Source organism: Stegodyphus dumicola, chromosome 5 (assembly GCF_044657685.1).
Source record: "Stegodyphus dumicola isolate Sdum_Otavi_A_Nest chromosome 5, ASM4465768v1".
Classification (NCBI taxonomy): Eukaryota; Metazoa; Arthropoda; class Arachnida; order Araneae; family Eresidae; genus Stegodyphus; species Stegodyphus dumicola.
Genome location: NC_140772.1, coordinates 58,928,860 through 58,948,910, shown reverse-complemented (window position 1 = coordinate 58,948,910; position 20,051 = coordinate 58,928,860). Strand labels below are relative to the sequence as shown.

At 29.0% G+C, this 20,051-nt stretch overlaps 1 protein-coding gene across 3 annotated transcripts in view; it reads right to left on the bottom strand.

The window, feature by feature from the left end:
- Positions 1 to 19,024, bottom strand: part of LOC118186602 (uncharacterized) — a 570,669-nt gene extending 551,645 nt beyond the window's left edge. For all 3 annotated transcript variants that reach the window (XM_085816679.1, XM_085816680.1, XM_085816681.1), the window contains exon 1: positions 18,641 to 19,024. The gene's annotated coding sequence lies outside the window, so the exon portion shown is untranslated. The remainder of the gene's footprint in view (positions 1 to 18,640) is intronic.
- Between the last annotated feature and the right edge of the window lie 1,027 nt (positions 19,025 to 20,051).

Sequence of the window (20,051 nt, the reverse complement as noted above, 5' to 3'; positions counted from 1 at the left end):
TAATAACATTAATTGCTTAAGAAATTTCATTTACCTTTTCGTATCGCCATTTAAATTCTGAAATTAAAACATCGAACACTTCTTTCTATAAAAATGTATTTTTCTGCAAAACTATAATTTATATTAATTGATTCCTCACAATTTTATTTATTAGCTTTTCATTTTCGTTTCCTTTCAAATTCTGATGATATATTCATCTTTAAAGCTGAAGTTTTGCATTTCTCAAAAATGCATTGAGAAATATTTTCTCTCATTTCATGTAATGAAAGATATAGTCCCTCTACTAAGCGTGCGGCTTTATAGACAGTTATAGGTTTTGAATGCAAGGCTTTATTTACTTTTTCGATTTCTTGCAGTATTAAATTTTACGCATATAACAAGCATAAAAAATATAATATTGATTTGTTTCAAAATACTGTTATTTTTAACCCATTGCAAAGATTATTGAAACATTTAATGCCATATCTTTCAATAATCTATGTACTTCTGTTATTTGTAGATATAATTCTTTAACAGCATTTGCTCTTGATGACCATCGTGTCTCTGTATGACCTTTTAATGTTGCTTTCAAAATAGACATAAGTGCATCCCATCTACTCGTTGAAGATACAAAAAAATTATAAATCCTTAGTACAGTGCCAAAAAATATTAATATACTTGAATTTGTTGAAGCGGTATTTTTGCACACTAAATTTGAACTATGAGCTGAACAAGGAATCATGTAGTTTGATGATTTCTTTGACAAATAATGGCCTGCACGCATTTGTATAATCCAGCCATATTGACCTCGTTATCATAACCTTGTCTTCGATATTTTGAATCTTGAAGCCATCCTTTTCTAACATATAAATAATTTCATTTGTTAAACCACTACCAGTTTTCTATTTTGTTTCTATAAAATCTATAAAGCTTTCTTCAATAAATATAGATTCGTCTTTTATGTACAAGTTTCTAATAGTCTGACACTGTTACTCATGATGCGAAACATCTGGTGTACAATCAAATATCAAAGAAAAATATTTCGCTTAGTACGAATTTCAAATCAAACATGATTACCTAAGAGTAATATAAATTCATCTTGTGCTTTATTAGACAGATACGAAACGGATCCTTTTCTGTGGTTAGCTATATGATAGGCAGTATTTCTGTCATAATGACTTAAATTGACAATTAAATTTAGGAACATTCCTGCACTTTAACTGACAATAATTTCATGCATACCTCTAAGAGGTAAATTATGCTTTGCCCAAAACAAAATTATGTCTAATATGATGCATCAGATATGTCGTCAGTTTTCGTTTTCTGATTCTACTGCTTTATGCAGGGAATCATCTATGAAATAACCTCCTTTAAAATTTTTCCAAAGCATTTCCATTGAAGATAAGCATTACGATGAAACATAGAATTTTCGTGATCTGAAATTCAGTTTTAGTTTTTCCAATCTTTAAAATCTCTTTTTTAATTGGAAATAGTAGAATCTGTCTTACTTTTAGTAAACCGAATGCATAGAAAACAGAATAACGATACAGATCTTTTTGAATAAATAAGCCAGTTGCGATGTATTACCTCCCCATTTGAACATTTCTTAAAAAAACATTCTTTGAAAAATCTCCTGCCATCGTCTGAAGTAGATTCCCTGAAATCAGCATCTTAAATTTTATTTTGTCTGAAATTGTTGGCCATGATGGAGGATCATTGAAGTTAATCAGTTTAATGGTTACTTTATCCTCCTCGTTTCCAGAAATTTCAATTACTTGTTTGCTTTTATTTGAATCAAAGTTGCTTTATTCTCCAACTTCAACCACAGTTTCTTCCGAGCTATTTGCTATTACTTTTTTGATGAATTACTTATTTTGTTTGAATTTCAGTATTTCGAAGACCAGCCTTGTAACTATAAAGCGCAGTTTTGATAAACGCAATTTCTTAATTTTCTCCTTCTTTTGTATTCAGTATCACTGGGTTTTTTCGGTGCCATTTGTAAAAAATTCGATTTTTGAATGATTTTGATTAAGAAATTATCTAAATTTTACTTTTTCTCATAAGAAAGTTAATAAAAATTCATCGTTGAATGAAATTTACATAATGTTAAAATTAAAAATATATAAAACAAAAAGTATTAAGAAAATATTTTAAAAATATTATCGCGCCATAAACTTCTTTCGACGTAGCATTCGATATTTGGGTTTGACTATGAATAAGATTGTATAGGAAATTTGAAGCGCATTTATAAACTCTTTATTTAGCTTATTATAGCTTTCCATTTTCCTTCCTCGCAGATTTTTGGATTTCCGCTATAAGAGAAGATGCGCCAAACAAGTTTTTCCAGAAATTCATATTTGCCAAAAAAACATACTTTCATAATCAGTTAATTTCAACAGCAGTAAAATTTGTCTTTAGTGTTAATGGCTTCAGTAAACGGAGAAAAAGGATTGTCATACTTTAAAAAAATTATTCACAATACTTATTTTGAAGAGAACAATAGAGTCATAAGAGATAAGAATTTAACTGTGCTTACTAAAACGCTCGCTCTGTAGAAAATTGTGAAGTTCAGTTTGTTATGAAACGAAAAATATCACATACTTTAATACGATTTATGGTTTCATTAGATAAAGTTTGCAATGTTGTTTTACCACAGCTATGCTATTAATGCATCAAAATCCATTACAATTCTTAATTTAAATTATTAATCCTCTGTACATAGCAATATTAATGAAACCTGAGTATGTTTAATAACCATACTGAAACCAGTTTGCATTTCTAAAATTATGCAAACATGTTTCCGTCATTGGTTGAAATTCTCTTATATGCAATGAATTTTATAGTTCTTTCATTTTATTTTTTTTACCTTTAACGCAATTTCATAAATAATTCTCTTCGATATGTTAAGTAAAATTGCGACTTTCATTTTAAACACATCAAGAGATATTTTTGATCACGGAAATTCTTCTGAACAACTACTAAGTAATAATGTCTACATTTCTGGTCTTTCAATTAATGTTCGCGTTGAGAAGTGGCCGAAGGGTAACATAGGCAACTTGTTTAAATAGTTTATTGTAGTGATCGGATTGATTGCATTTAATCTTCTGTACCTTGAATATCAGGTAATTCTATGAGAACATTCTCCACGAAAACATCACTTCTAAAGCTTAGAGTGTCACGAGCATCATTATAATAGATTAACCAATGAAATCAGTATTTCATATTCACAGAATCTTTCACCAGTTCACCATCCAGCTCTGACAAAACGATTATTTGAGCTTGAGCAGAAATTTATATGCCATCTAATTTAAATATGCCGATAATTTGGCTGTCATTTTTTTTAAGAATCTCATGATATCTCGACAATAAAAGCATAATTTTAAAATTAAAAAGATTTAATGATACTTCATATTTTATCTTTTCTTTTATTGCGCCTCATGAATTAACTCAAGAAACTTCTATGTGTTAAATTTCGCGACTTATAACAGTGTTTATCATTAATATTTATTCACAGAAATGAGTATTTCTTAAGTCTTTTTAGCAAGAAGCATAACTTTTAAATATATTTTATATCGATCCCATTAGAGTCAACGGAACAAAACTAAATTTTTAAAAGATATTTGTTACGTTAAAATCAATTAATTACATTAGAATTAACCAGAACAGTTCGCCTTCAATCTTCCACAAAGTACTCAAAATTTTAAACTTCCTTTTTTAGTTCTCTAAAACTGGAAAACTTATTTTATCTTTTTAATACAAACAAGAGAATTATTAAAAAGCCTTTATCTTACCTTATATCTTTACATTCAGTTGACAAAGAATGAACCAATTTGTTTAATCCTTCAGCATCTGCTTCAGAAGTAACTTTAATTGAAACAATCCATACAGGCCCCGAGCAACATGAGTGTGAATACAAGCGAAAAACTTCGATTCATGCGCCTCGTTTATTGGAAAGTTTTAGACCTCCCCCCGAAAAAAAGAGAAAATCTGAAATGTTTCAGATTTTAAATTACTTCCAAAGGGTGATTTTAACATTTTGCGTATATTCCTGTACAACGTTGTCATTGCACGCTTTGAAATCCTTGAGTTTGCTTATAAAATATTCGTTAAAGTTTCACAAAATATAAAATCGATAATAAAAAAAAATTCAAATTTGGGCTTCTAGATGCCCATATTCGCAGTAGGATTACATCATTCAAAATTTGATGGCTCTAGGTAACGTTGTTTCATCCCAAGGCGAGAAGCATACATACATTTATGCAGATTCTTCGTTATTTAATTTCTTCAAATATAATACTGGGGGATACTATTTTGTGGCAACAGTTAGAAAAGTGAAACCGATACAAAATCGCAAAATGGAAACAATAGTCCCTCAGGGACAAAGCCCCTTTGAACTAAAAAGTGCAATAACTAATAATATATTGCATTTCATTTTCATTCACCCTTGTTTATTCTTCGGATGCTACTCCAGAAGGCGTTAATGAAACTGCAAACCTCAGCAGTTATGTCGCCGTCTATCTTCAGTTAACGGCAAGTTTGATATAACTAAGTAAAGAGCTTAAGTCAAATTAATGAGAGACAGCAAAGAACAACTAATGTCGTCAATATAATATTTTCTATGAAAATTTAGTATATATAATTCGTTATACAAAGTATAATTAAATACTTAAAGCTACTTTAGATAACAAATTTTAATGTTAGAAAATATTACATACACTACTTCGAATGCTCATGTCTTTTGAGAATTTAATTACTTATTCAATAGATAATAATAAATCAAAATTAAGTTACGATAGGAAATACACATATCAACATTAAACAAAAACAGTTCTATAAAATTAATAAAACAGATACAAAATATTAAAATATGTCGAAAATTCTTTGGTGTATTCCTTTGGAGCAGCCAAAGAATTTCAACAGAGCCAGGCTTTCGAATTTTATCTAGATGATTGTTAATATTGAAAACATTTTAAAAAAATGAAAGAGAATGCCGATTATGAAAATTAAAGTGCTTTAAAAGTATAACAAAATATTTTTTTAAAAATTAATTATTAAAAAAATAATTAATGGGGAAGAGAAAACATACTCCGACGTTTCTTCAAACTAAAAATATTTTAAAAAGATAAATAAGGAATCTTGACTAAGAAATTAAGAATTAAGAATGCTGATTAAGATAATTAAAATGCTTTAAAAGTATAATAAAATAAGTTTTTTAAAAATAAATTATTCAAAAAAAATAATTAATGGGTAAGGGAAAACATACTCTGACGTATCTCCAAAATAACAAACATTTTAAAAAGATAAATAAGGAATCTTGGGTAAGAAATTAGAAAACCATTGGATAAATCAAAAGCTAACTGCTAAAATTATGAATTAAAGAAACCTAAATAACTGGTAATTAAATCAAGAGCAATATGCTAAACAAATATTAAACGTAATTTGCTGAATAAATATATTCATAATTAGATTTCGAACCAAAGATAAAGCACAGCGGCTTAAGCACTTCTCAACTCAAAATGTAAAGTGAAAGCTAATATACTGTAAAATAAAAACTTTTAAAAATAAGATTATGAGGAAACAAATTTGTTCTAACTAAATTAAGAATTAAAAATAATAGTTAATGATGAAAAATTCAAAATTTTCGAACAGAAACTTGAAATGGAAGGCCTATAACACAAAATGAAAAATAAGAAATAGTGTAATATGCTAAAAATAATAGTTAATTTAAGTGTAATATGCTTTAAATTGGAAAAAATAAAATAAAAACTGAAATAATCAATTCAAATAACTCATTTTAATGCAATTAGAATGGAACTAGAAAATAATATAAAAAATAATAAAGCATGAATGAAGAAAATGTCCATGTGGCGGCTGTCTTCGAATTCTCGAGAATTTATACAAAATAAAGTCTCAAGTTGAGCTGCAGCTAGAAAGCTGAATGAAGAAAATCCGAATATGTATACTAGAGTAGCCGCCTTTCATAATTTAGTCTTTTTAATTGCTATCTCTTGGATATATATATTGAAAAAATAAAACATTTAATTCCGTTACATATTCCAAGGATCAAGACATTAAGAAAATAAAATAGAAAGAGATAATTGTTGCTACATACATCAACTCAAACATGAAGAAAAAAATATAAACACATTTGAGATCCGTATTGAAAAAATTTATAAACAAAAAATAAATTAAAAAAAAAATCTGGAATGCTTCAGATTTTAAATTACGTCCAAAGGGGCGTTTTCTTAATGTTTTGTGTGTTACCTTTATTTATTAAATATCATGCTCTTTGCACTTAAACCATAAAATTTAGTTCAATAGTAATGTCGCAAAATAAATTTAAAATAAGCCTATCTTTAGAATTTCCGATACACAGTTCGACGCGATGAAGATAAAAAGGTTTTTTCTCCCCCGTAGATTGTTGCCATTCCTTCATTTTAAATCGTTGATTTTGTTACTCAAAAGTTCGACTTGTTAAAGTTTTACAAAATATGAAATCGATAATAAAACAAATTCCAAATTTCAAATTTGGGATTTCAAATGCTCATATTTGCAGTAGAATTACAGCATTCAAAATTGCATGGCTCTAGATACCGTTGTTTTATCACAATGTGAGAAATATGCATACATTTATGCAGATTTTTCATTGTTTAATTTCTTCAAATATAATGCAGGACTCTAACATTTTGTGGCAACAGTTTGAAAAGTGAATCGACATTTATAGGAGTCCGACGCAAAATGCCAAAACGAAAGTAATAGTCCTTCGGGACTCAGATCCCTTTGGACTAATAATTAAATTATAATTAAAATTCCTAAATTTGACTACAAGTTGCAGTCTTAGAACTAACTACCCCTTCTTTCATCTATGTTTGTTTCATATGTGGTTTATTTATAGGATTTTGAATAGTTGTTTTTTGATCTACATTCATTTGCTCCACATGTATCCAGTGAATGTTTTTGACGCTGTTTATTGCAATTATTTGGTATTCTAGGATGCTTGAAAAATTAATTAGTATTACTGTTCTTAATCCAGCCTCTAGGGCTTAGACAGATAAAGATACATGTTGTTTTGTAGTTTTTTAATGTTTTAAGTTATAATTTGTAAATTTGTTTCATTATCAGTTCAGAAACAGGCTGATCTATTATCTCTTTCATTAAACCATTTCTCTGACGATCTTGTGGCGAAAGATGTAAATTTTCTTCATTTAATTTTTTTCATTTTAGTTTCATACTTTTTTTCCATGTTATTGCACACATTTTTATATATATTTGTTCCCTTTGCATCTTACTTTTCGTTTATTTTTTCCATCATTTTTGTTATGTATGCAATCAAATTTCTAATTTTATTATATTTTAAATGGCTTGATCCGGAAGGAATGTAGTATAAGGAATTTAAATATTTTATTTTATTTTTCAATATTATCACCAGTATTTAGTTATAATACAAGTTACATTTTGATAACTTACTTTACATGGAATAAATTTTCTATCCATATTTACTTTCCATGCACAGGTCCTTATTGCTTGCTGCTTGTTCTTGTTCTTTAATGCTTTAATGCTACGCGTTCTTTCAGTTTATATGCTTACTGACTGTCATATGGGATGCTCTAAAATATGAGCAATTAGAAAGTGATCGGGATTTAGAGTTTGGTGCAATGAAGTTCAAATTTTATAGCACGAAATAGCACATAGCATTTTTTGATCAAATTTCATAGCACGAGTATGAAATTAAAATACTACTATTCTGCTATTGATCCATTAATGAAAGATTATCTCATAATAAAAAGAAACCTATCTGGTTACTAACTTAAAGCTTAACAAATCTTACGATTACATTTAAATATCAAAGTCTGTAGCATTTATTATTGTTGTAAAAGGCGCGTTTAAAGTTAATAAAAAGAAGTAATCAGTGCTTTTGAAGAAAATTTAAACTTAATTGCTCTAAAATATAATATATTGTGTGTTTTGTCAAATTTGATCTAAAACTTAGATATAATCCCTTTGAAAAGCTATGGAACATAAGAAATGACACTGGCATATGCAAAATGACACATACTTAAAATTCCTTTTAAAATAGGAGATCTTAAAATGTTTAAGAAAATTGGATTGAATATTTACGATAGCAGATTGTAGCATGTGTGCATCTCCATTTCTGTCACTGAAGAAATTATACAGCATTAGTGCGTTAAATCTTACTCACCACACACACAAGAAGGGTAGATCGTATCGTTTAAAAAAAAGCATGATTTTTCAATACATGTTACTAATTTTCTTTTTAGTACAATGTTAACTGATACAAGTATCGGAACATCCAGTTTGTTGTTTTTATGCTGACAAAGCACTTAGCAGCAATCACATACTCAAATCCATGAAAAAAAAATGACTTGAATTCGTAACCAATTTGTTTCGTGTAATTGGATAATTTCTTAATTATTTTGATTTTATGGTTAGAAATGAAAATAATTTGGGACTGGAAATATGATGGCATCTTTTCTATAGAGTGCATTATAAACCCTTGCCGACTTTGACCTTTATTTTCCTGAATAACAACTAACATGTCTCAAAGTTCTAAATTTGGTGCAATTTTTGATTCGCATTTATACGTCACTTAATTTTACTCAAGTAAGTTGTAATTAACTTAAAATTAATATTAAACATAAAAATGATTAAGGTTGTTTGGAATATAGCAAAGAGCACGAAAGCTATCTAATTAAAGAAAAAGATGCGTTCGTGGAAGACGTTCTTGAAGAAATGGCTTGTACTCAAGCTACACATAGGAAAAATTACGCATCCAAACATGCAGCCAGTGAGGTTTCTTGGTTCGAGCCCTGGTAGAACGATCAGCGTTCAGCAGTCTTGATTACCTATTCAGATGCAAAATATCCAATAATAATCGGCTGAATATAACAAACGCTATTTTGTTTATGAGCTCTGAATACTTTGAGGATTAAAGAATTCCAAATTTTATTCTGTCAGTGTGAAAAATAGGTATGATGAATTGATTTATTATTTAAAAACCGTGAACTGTATTATAAATCATAAATAATATTCGGCATATTGCCATAATATGATTATGTCATAGTGCCATAAGTATTCGGGTTTGCTGCTCACTTCGTCCTTAATCTAATTCTTTTTGTTTCATAAAATTAGCTGTATAGCATCAGAAAACATTCTAATTTTTTGTTCAGTTATTCTTAATTTATTCTAAAATTCAAGGTTTTCTGTATACATCACATGTTCTCGGTAGTGTAAGTAAATATTAAATTTTTCTAAAAAATTTTATTCTTTTCATATGTTTTAAACAGAAATTTTTAATTTGATAAATATTTTCAAAAATACTTATAAATTATATTGGCTCTTAATAATCTAATTTGATCTTAATTACGCTTAAGTTTTGCAGGACGTTATACAGCTTTAAAAGAAGATGATAAAATACGTTGCATTCTTGAATTCTATATCTTTATTCGTGGATATGTGTAGAAACTTCTTGATTTAAATATTCAATTCAGAACAATTTCGGAGCATAGTATCGGAGCGTAGCATAAAACCTCTCCACAAAATACATAATAGCGAAATAAAAATTCGCAAACATTTTTATATTTTAAACAAATCGATTTCAGTGTAACAAATACCAACTTTTTAAATGAGACAATATATATGCATATTTTTGTTATAAAAATATTGCCGCGAAATTTCATATTTGAAAAATATTAAAAAGGCGATTTTGGAAGCGAATCCTATGCATATATAAATCATTTTGCTAGAAGCGTATTTTAGACATCTATACATGAAATATTAACTGTAACAATACATACGCGAAACAATAAAATAACTAAAAAATAATTCTATGAAAACTTCTAAATGTATCCAAAACTCTTTAAGCGTGGCAATTCGAAGTTAGACAATAAGTAGGAACTCTTCAAGCAATAAAATCATTTTTTATATTCATCAATTAATTAATGCATGAACTGCATGATATGACGCACTATTTCCAACAAAGATCTGAAATACGTAATTCAGATTAAATGTGTCTATAACGTACCTATACTTGCTGCGTGGGGTAAGAAACGAATTTATGTGAGAAGAAACAACTATTAAGCACATAGTTTTTCTATCTTACGTAACGATACTTCTTAAACTCGGAATAAGCGTAGGTTTTTAATGTGAAATTATACTTTATATTAAACATCTTATGTAATGCAAAGTATAAGTACTGCGCAAAATATAAGACGATGATACTTAGTTTAGCTTCTGATAAGTATGACCACCTAGCAGTCTAGTGGTTAACAAATATATTAAAATAACTTATTATAGGATCAATAATATGCACATTAAAATAAATCTCAGCTAAGTTTAAATCAAAGTATAATATTTAGACCATTTAATTATTTAGGTTACCTCAAATACAGGAAGCTAATAACATATGGGAGGCCCCCATTTTACGAATCTTTTTTTTTTTTTTTTTTTTGCAAACCACCTCTAAAAATGTAACTTTTCTTTTATGTGAAACTGGTTTACATTTTGTAAAAATTGATAGTCGAAATATTTTGTAAAGATCCCTAAATTATTTTTAAAAGATCCCTAAATTATTTTTAAACGATCTCTAAATTATTAGTCTACTCTCTCTCTCTCTCTATATATATATATATGCATGTAAGATAAAATATATGCAAACCAAATTATAATTTAAATTAGCGATATTCCCTTAATTCCCATCTCTGTTCTGAAAGTAGCAATGTCTTTTTCTGGACTGCATAATTTCTATATCAGTCCATGGTTTACGTAACGCTAAAAACATAGCTAATTCGGAACCTGAACTCAAGAATTTGAAAACTGAAACCTTGTATGTTGGATTAACTGCGTACTTTTTTCTTTTTGTTCTCTTGCCGTTAAGCTACTGGCTTGCTACATTTCTTTCTATCGCAATAGTATCAAAAATGAAAGTTTATTGAATAGGAACTATTAAAGTGCCAAGTTGAATTTGTAATCCCAAATGTGGATTGAAATAACGATGGGTATTCAGTCCATCCCGCCTGCCAAGTTTTCAACATTCTATGTTCTACGCTACCTACATTACTACGCAATCAAAATTCGCAATCATTCACGTAACACGTAAATGTTTCATGTTTATAACTTGATTAAGAGGAATTTGAAAGATGTTTAACCTATATTTATGACATACACACATATATATAAAGATAGCAATAGAAAGAAGTGTAAGCAATAGCTATAAATTCATTAACATATATTTCTAAATAAAAAAAATGATCTGTAAATTGCATGGCCTTCTTTATATTGTTTATTTATAATGGCGCCGAGAATGATAATTCTATATCTACATTGACTTTTAATAAAACTAATTAATCTATTTAAATAAGGAGAATTATGTTTTCTGAAATTTAAGTAAAATTTATTTCTGTATTTAATTTAAACTTTACTGTTCTACAACACACGTTCAGTGTTTCATGACGTAAAGCAGTAGTGTTCACTAAAATGTGTTTGAAAGAATGCATTAATTAAGAAAAAGGCGTACGACTAATAATGAATTGCTTTATAATATATACAGTAATCCCTCGAAGTTACATGATAAGTGAGAGTGACATAAGTCTTACCAGTGTTTAGTTCGTTTTGGTAATTCGGGATCTTACATTGCAAACAGAGTAATATATGAATTTCTGTTAAATATTAATAAGGCACAGTAAAATAAAAGAAAAAACATGTAGTAAACAATGCCAGTTTTCATACACATCAACGTAAAACAGTATTAAAATTAATGTATTATGGCATTATTTCTTTGTCGATGACGTCAAAAATTTAAATAAGCTCGTCTAGCGAAACAATGAATTTTTATCATGTAACATTTCTTCAGAACAAGCTAATATTTTTTACGCCATGGAGCTAGAACGCTTTCTGCATTAGAATACCGTTTCTTCAAAATTTGTGAATAGTTTCAACTAAGCCATAACTTCAAGGCTTGTAATTATGTCATACTTTTCCAGTAGATCTGTACTTGAGGTGTTGGTGTCTTCAGATATAATTTACTTACGCATCTCATAAACTCTTAACAACTGTTTGCTAGATGAGTCCAACAACTCACTGACGTCATCACTATTAGCTTTGAAATCTAGTTACCTGGCAAGAATGACTACAGGATTCGAAATTATGAAGGAACCTTACACGAAACAAGTCAGAACATTTCGTCGAATGTACGACCCTGATGCGAAAATATCTGCGTAAAAGGTGATAGGAGCAGAAAATAATTAACCGCCTATCGTCGAATTCGCGTTAGTCGAGGCAGCTTAATTAGGGGTTTTATTTTATTAATATAACATGTAATATAAAATATAGTATTATTTAAAATATTAGTATTCGCATTATGCACAAGTTTGTATTTTGTATGTAACACATTATATTCACACTATACTATACAACGAAAAATAGTCACAAAAATTTACATGGCGCCTAGCACTTAACATAATATAATACAGGTTTAACGTAAATCGCCATGTTACATATTAGTTTATCTAATATGAATGTCTAATAAGCTATCTCTTTATTGAACATTTTGAAACATAGAGGTGAAGTGCAGTATTATCATATTATTTCTGAAATATTAAAAGTTACAGCCGTCATATAATATACTGTAAGGAAGTAAGATATTATAACATTCAATTTGTGTATAAAAATGGTAGATGATAAGATTAGAGTTGAATATAAAACAATGATTGTCTACAAAATTTATATTACGCGTAGTAATTAATGATAAGTATCTAACATTTATTTTCTGCGTATTTCATATGCATAGTTGTTTCAGTAAAATAACAGAAACTGATTTAAATTTACATTTAAAATATGTGATTTCTTTGCTTCTACGTTAAAGAATCAGAAAACATGAAGCTTATTTTCATTTAGAAGACCTTATAATTTACATTTTTGGAGAGTCTTAAGCTGCATCTTTATGCGGTATTCTCTCACATAATAATATTTTCCTTTGCTTTGCAATACAAGCTCATAAATGTTCTAGCATAACTTTAAAATCTTGAAATATCTCTAAAGCAGATGACAGTGGAACAAATTTTCTTCTCATGACTTTGTCGCAAAATCTGAGCTGTAAACCATTAGCATTTGCAGTGAAATAATGTAGCAAGGAATTTAAAATGAGACAAAATCTAGTCGCAGCGCGTTACAGCAACAAAGGTTTATAGTAACAAATCCCAAACCATCAGAAAGATTCCACCACGAACTGTAAGATGTTTAAGATGGCATTTCGTAAACAAGTTGCATTTCCCTCTTGCATGTAGGCTACAAAAATATGCTCCCATTTGAAGAGAAAGAGGAAAAGTTGGCATGGTTACAAATGGCTCAAGAACAGTAAATCATATGTATTGCTGCTTATATTTGAGTTTAGAAAATACAGTATCCAGATTTAAGAACATCTCACGTCGTGAGAAATGGGTATTTTTCGAGCACAAAAAAGTGCAAAAAAAGATTATTTTTTAGCTTAATTCTTCTAATAAACTATAAAGCATGAAAACATTCTCTAGGCTTCCAAAGAGAAAGGTAATATTTTATTTTTTATGAGTAGGATTATTGTTAAGATGTGAATGAAATATAAAGTTGATAAAAGGATTTTCACAGATTTTAGAGCGGAAAGTTTTTGGAAGGTATTTTCAAATTGATTTTTCAGTTTTTCGCTCCTCGCGAATGCTCTAGGGCATTAAAATATTTTCTTGCTGCATGATTTTGGAATTCTGCTTCAAAACGTTTGTTTAGAAACATTCATTTCAGTATACTTATAAAACACATTTTGAATTTAGTCATGGTACAGTAACCCCTTTAAAAATCTGAGTATCAAACGCTTATTTCTTAACAATTTCGCTTTATATAAAATGGCTGTTTTGTTTATGACAATTATACCATTTTAAATTTCCACTAGTGTGAGAATAAACTACTTATTTCGTTCAAAAGTGACCTAATACGAACATCTAAAACTTGCACTGCTTAATTGAAGGAAATGAAAAGGCTTATTGGTTGGCAAAACAATCTACAAACCTTCAAGTTAATATCCCAAAGGCACTTCCTAAGTCATTCTTCAAGCAATAAAGTTGGAATGAAATAAATCTCCACTGGAATGAATTATATAGAGATTCATCCACTGCCTCTTTGACTGAATTAGTTTTTCCTTCTAGTTCGAACTGAATAATAAACATTTTTTCTACAATTTTGAAATTATTAAATTTGTAACTGAGCATTGTAATTTTAATTGATGTCTGAACGAAATTTGGGCTATTTAATACAGGCATGTGTTTCTCAAGCTTCAAGGCAGTGCAAAATCGCAAGTATAATTTATTCTACTGTTCAAAGGTTACGAAAAGAAGAGCAAAATTCAGGTCTCAGTTAAACTGTATGAATATGTATGTCTTTTGTGCAAGGTATACGTATAAGCCTGTTTTATATATAAGCTACAGGTTTACTAGAACTCTACTTTTATCCTTTATTTTTCAATTTATTTTACTTTTATTCTTTATATGTGTGTATATTTTTAAGCTAAAATATGTAAAAGATAAATTATAGTTAACAATAGCCTCTTAATGCTTAATTTCCAGCTCTCTTTTAGGAAAATAGTAATATTCTTCTGCACTACGTCATTCCGGGATTAATCCATGCCATATGACGATTGCATAACACTGATGTAAATAGAACTAAAATTTAAACAGCCAAGTTAATAATAACTTTACAGCAGTATTAAATTTTCCAATCAAAATTCATTGAAATCTAAAAATGAAGATTTCTTTCTTAACAAAAGGCACTTGCTTCCTACATCTCGGCTAAATTTGTATCTATTAAAAGTGTAAAAATATTGAAATAGCCCAAGTAGTGTACCAAGGTTGTTTGTGAACGCAACATGTTGACTGAAACAAAAATGAAGATTTAATCTGCTTCGGCTGCAGCTTGCTGTTCAGTACGGATTCAACACTCTACATTCACATTCTACATTCTATGCTTATCTACGTTTCTACGCCATCGATATTTCAAAGTTCTTTATAGAAAGAGAGAGAAAATACTAACTACATGCTTAGATTTTTGTTATTAATTTTTCTTATCACTTATACCTGGTTAACTGCACGTTCTAGCATAGATTTGCATCATTCATTAACTAGGTTAAATTTGTTCCTTCTTACATATTATTGTGTATGCAACATATTATTGTGTATTATTGTATATTCAAACATATCGCAGGGAATTCATATACAGTAACTGGATTTGAAATGCAAAAAAAAATTGTTATCTCCTAATCTTGGAAGTAACATCAGTCGAAAATCACATATATCTGCTCTAAAACTCTTGATAATCCTTGAAGCACTGATAGAATCCTTCTTTGGATATCTTACATAGATTTGCTATCCAGTCGTTTTGGGTAGTTTGGATTATCTAAAAACGTTCACATCGTGTACCCGCGTTAATATGAGGATAAGTAGAATCATAAAATTAAACAAAATCTGGTAAGTACGATTACCTTTTTAAGGAATCGATTTCTGATCGAACAAGCTCAGTTTTTTGCTCAAATTGCATGGTCGAAAGCCGTTTCAATTTCGTTTGCAATATATGACGAATAGTGATTTCTCGGATTCTGCTGCTTTACGAATTTCTTCCACAGAGCTTATGCTAATACTTTTTAAAAGCAAACTTCATTCATTGTACGTTGCACGCACGTGATACGACTCTTCCTTGAATGTCTTGACCAAAGGAATGGATGATTAAATAAGAGATAACTAGAACATTGTCAATATATGTTTTCATAATGTTTTTGAAATACGAATATTTATATTTTTCGTAAACATATATATATATATATATATATATATATATATATGTTAGATATGTTCATTTAGAAACATATATATAAGTTTTCTAAATGCTTAATATATATATATATATATATGTTTTCTAAATGCTAAATATGTGTAGTAAGTATTTAGAAAACACATATCTTAATAAAAAGACATATTATTAATTAAATACAGTAATGTTTTATATTTGAAACAATATTGTCCATATTTTTAAAAATGTAAGGTGTTTCTTAAAGGCTGTAGTTTTTTAATTATGCGACATAGTTTTATTTGAAGATTATTAGCACTTCTTTTCGTTATATACTATAATTTCGCTTAACAGCGCATTTGTCGTTTTTGTAGATGTCATGGAGCGGTTTTTTGAGAAATAACGCATCCTGGATATAAAAAAATCATTGAAAAATAAGAGAAAGATGCAGAGATGGTTTAGTGCTGTTTATAGGGATAGCAGTGCCCGTATGAAACATATGAGTGATACGCAAGTATTTGTTTTTAGTGAGACAGGACGACCTGCTGCGGATAATGTAACACAGTTAACTTGCTTCATGAGAAATGAGATGGGTGTGTGATATTCCTTCGAGGTGGAGATCAGGAATAGTCTAGAAAGCTTTGTGACTTCGCACCTTGTGAGGTCTATTTATGAAGTTATGCAAAGTTGAACATTACGTGAAGAAAGCTCAAACAAAAGAAAGTAAATCGATGGATCAGTGGCGAATTCACCAGAGACGTCTTTGAAAGGCTCATCTTGGATAACATCGGCAAAATAACCGGCAGCTGAAAAACTAACAATTGACATATAGTATGCGTCATTCTTCATTACTGAACTAGTGTGTGTATAGAAGAGAAAACCGAAGTTTAGATTTTATGCACTTTTAAGTGCTTTACTATATTCTAAACATTTGCGCAATTTATGGAACGTCTAATAACTGAGTCCATCATAAGATATTTTAAATGCATTAGTATGAATTCTCATTCATAATAGAAATATTACAATAACGTTTATTCTTATTATTTCAAAAGGGTGTTGGTTACACACTTTAAACGTACTACAGTATTTAATGGTTTACTGAAATCAATGCTAAAGTATAAAGAAAAAAACGATTTAACATTTAAATTAAAAATTCTCATCAAAACGTTTCTCATTTACAGAAAATAAATGCAGCTTTCTCACAGATACGCAATATATACAGTATCACACAAAATAATCACATTTTATTAAAAAATACGGCTATGTTTAGGGACTTGAGAAAAAACTAATACACATGGCAATAACTTTCTAAACGATGTTTCATTTGGAGCTAAAGCTGTGCTTCAAAGATATATAATTATATATATATATATATATAATTATATATCTTTGAAGATATATATATTATATAAATATATAATTATATATATATATATATATATATTTATTCAATTTATTCTTTTGAAAATATATATATATAATTATATATATACACATACTACTTGAATACTTAATGACTCGCAATGAGCGTACAGTGCATAGAAAATAAAATCATTATTATTTATCTGGACACTACAGTACATTCCAAAAATGTAGATTTCAAAAATTCATTTTTAAAGACCTAATCTCATATACTAATTTCTATAAAAACGCCTGCTTCCACAAATGACACACATGTGCATTAATGTAGATCATTGACCAAGTACATTTTTTTTAAAGTCGATAATTTATTTTACTTAGATCAAAGAGCTTTTTTTACACCCGCTTATACGTATGAAAATCTAAAATAGAAGTACATGTACCAATTGAGATAAAAAAATTGATAAAACGTGAAATGTAAATTTTACGTTTCAAATCTCAATTTTAATTTAATGAAATCCTAACTGATAAAAATCATACGAATATGTAGCTATTTCTAATGCGTTTCAAGTTTAGAAAAACACATTTTTTAATCTCCTATTTTGCTTACGTGTTAAAATGAGACATGTAGAACATCCTACACGAACGAAAGAATAATAATTCAGCTGAAATTGTTTCTATTTCCAGTGTTTCCCACAGAAAAACCGTAACATCTTCTTTCAGTTGTAACATCTGATACCTGCATTTATAATGGCGGATTATTAAAAGTATCATATTCATTGCTGATAATTTTACTTGTGGCCAAACAAATGTTTTCTTATTACGTTATAAACGCACATCTTTACATTTTCTATGATATATGCTAACGTGAGTCTAATTAGAGAAAACTAAAAATTAACTCAGTTAAGAATTCCTAAACACTGAAGTATTCTTTAATGTGAAATTGGAATTATCTTTCTAACTAAAGCATTTACATCTATGTGCACTTAAAATTCACCCTAGCCTATTCCTTTATGTAATATTCATGTCTCAGTGTGTTATACCGGTTTACCTATGATTCGTAAACTGCTTACATGAAATTATTTATAATTATTTCTCGCTGAAACTTTAGCAATTTATCATGGACTAAGAAAACTACGCTATCGGCAATAAGATTCCAGTGAAGTTCGGAGGAGAAACATTACAGTATTTCAAAGAATCTAAAAGAGTTGATATAGAGAGAGTACGTTCTTTTCTGAATGCAATAAAATGTATTTCAGTATAAAGTAATATTTGCGCTTTACTCAGTTCAGATGGGTCGATTCATTTAAAGACAAGAAAAAAATCGTCCTAGTATTTAATTTTCAATGAAATTATTACGTGAAACATCCCAAAGGTAAACGATATGAATGATACTGAATGTGTTGTCATTAGCACAAGGTGAATTGTACAAATATCTCTTTTAAAATTTAAAATTCCCTAAAAGAGTCAAATTTTCACTCACCAAGTTAACGTTCCTCCAGTAGAATAGTTTTCACAATCCTATATACTTCAAACTATGCTGAAGTAAATATGGCACATTCTGTCCAATTGCTGTGGAACACAAAGCGACAAGTGTTATGTTCCTTAACAAAGAATGCCAGGATAGTTTTTGGAATTTATTTTTCCCAGCTATTTCATATCTAAGACTACTGAATGAGAATATCATAAAATTCTATGATGAAACTGTTAAGAAATGTCAGGAGAATTGCAAGATATCGAACCACAAAATAGTTGTCCCACGTGTATATTACATCTTATTGGACAAACTTGACGACTAATGTCCCGTTACAAAACGGACAAGGGCCAGTGAACGCAGTGCTAGAGCATTCTACAGAGTGAGCCGGCATCGACGTGCAGCGGTCTAAAGAGAAGAGGGGTTGCTTTCCTTTGCAGTGCGGTGTGTCGCCAAATGAATTGAAATTTTGTCGCCAAACATTGCGATGCTCTCTGTGTTGAAGATCTGCGCATCTCTAACATTTGTATGCATATTTTTGAACTAAATTTATTTAAATTCATAAATAAACAAATTAAATTATATATTGGTAAGTCACGAATGCAGAATATTGTTATAGAAAGAATAAAAGACATATATGCTCTAAGATTTTAACGCACATAAGCGAGCTAATTCTTTCAAATAACAGGAAAGGGAAAAAATAGCACAATCTTCGTAATTCCAGAACAGCTTTTCAAGAGAATGACTATTATAAAGAAGAGAAAAATACGGAATAAATTGTTAATCTTCTTTTGTTCAAGCGTAATAGTTTTAGTAGTATATTCTTTATTGTATGGCAATTTATCTTTTTATTTCAATTTTAGCTAATAACTAGGTACCGCACATTCAGAGTAAATTTATACAGCCTGTAAGTCGGTATATATATATATATATATATGTAAAGAGGAGCTTATATTTTATACACATATATAAAAATAAAGTCTACTCTCTAAACCGTTTTATATAAATTTACTATTTAAATAGGCTTTTTAAAATTATTTTTCACTGAATGTTAACATGTTCAAACTTTTCAGGAGATGCAAAATGCTCAAATTAAGAATCTGAAGTAATTTCTCTTCATATATAAACAGATAAGAGAGCAGCTACCAACCACAAGATTTCCGGCGAAAAACAATTGCAATGTTTGGTAGAATCCAAAAGAGCTTTTACAGAGAGAGGTCCATTCTTTTTTGAATGCAATAAAACATGTTTCAGTTTAAACTAATAGCTGTGGTTTACTTAGTTCAGGTGTGCCATTTCATTTTAAGACAAGAATTAAATTTGTCTTAGCTTTCACTATGTATAATAATCCACTATCTGTAATAATACTGTGATAGTTGTCCCAATAAAGTATATATCCAAGTCTATAAATTTTGAGCTG